Below are 1,003 nucleotides of genomic sequence, written 5' to 3'. Positions count from 1 at the left end.
ACTACGTCCGCTGCCCGGGCATTGGCGCCGACATGGAGCCCTGCGCCAACCGGTGCCGCCTGGGCGGCGCCTACCTGGAGCGCCTGGCAAAGGACCCATACACGTCGGCGCGGTGCTTCTGCTGCAAGGTCAGCCCCCAGCGCCCTGCGTCCACTGGCGGCAGCACGGGCGCCCTTTGGGCCAACCCAAGCAGCGGCGGCGCCGCGCGGCAGTCCCTTCTTTGCCACCCCTCCAACTCGCTTCCAAGCAGCCCCCCCGCTACGCAGCCCTCACCCGGGCTTCATCGCCGAAAGCCTTCCAGCCCTCCTCGGCCAGCTGCACGCCATTGTAGCCAAGGCTGGCGATGCCCCTTCGGGGCCTCAGAGGGCGATGCCCCTCAGGGGCCTCAGGGGGACCCTGAAGGTCATCGCCAGCCTTGGATACAATGGCGTGGAGATGGCAGGCTGCAGGATGAGGACTCCTGAGGGAAGGGCAGGCGGGCGGGGGGCCAGGGGCGAGTTTCACAAAGTGGATTGGGCGAGGGCCAGGTGTACCGCCGGCGGTCCAGGCGCTGCCGCTACCACAGCAGGCTGCCAGCCAGACACACCACCGCCGCGCCACTGCCCTGCCCTGCCCAGCCCTGCCCCGCACCACCCATACATCCCAACCAAGGCCCAGAGGGCACTCACAAACTGGTGTGCCAGGCATTGCGCGCAGCTGCTGCCTTCGTCGGGGCACGCCGACGGGAGCACGCCCTCACGAGCACAGCAGCAGTGATCAGTACCTGGCACACCAGTTCGAGTGTGGCCTCTGGGGCTTGTTGTGTTGTGTTGTTGTTGCAGGGCAGGGCAGGGCTGGGCTGCCGGCAGGGCCGGGCGGGCGGGCGTTCAATGCTGTGGTAGCGGCAGCACCTGCAGCAGCTGCCAGCCGGCGGCCCACCTTGCCCTGTCGCTGTGCCACTGCCACCCACCACCACCGCCCCCCCGGCAGCACCGCGGCGTCGCCCTCTGTTATGTGAAGCCAG

Source organism: Chlorella variabilis (genome assembly GCF_000147415.1).
Source record: "Chlorella variabilis unplaced genomic scaffold CHLNCscaffold_13, whole genome shotgun sequence".
NCBI lineage: Eukaryota > Viridiplantae > Chlorophyta > Trebouxiophyceae > Chlorellales > Chlorellaceae > Chlorella > Chlorella variabilis.
Note: the sequence above shows the minus strand (reverse complement) of the source record.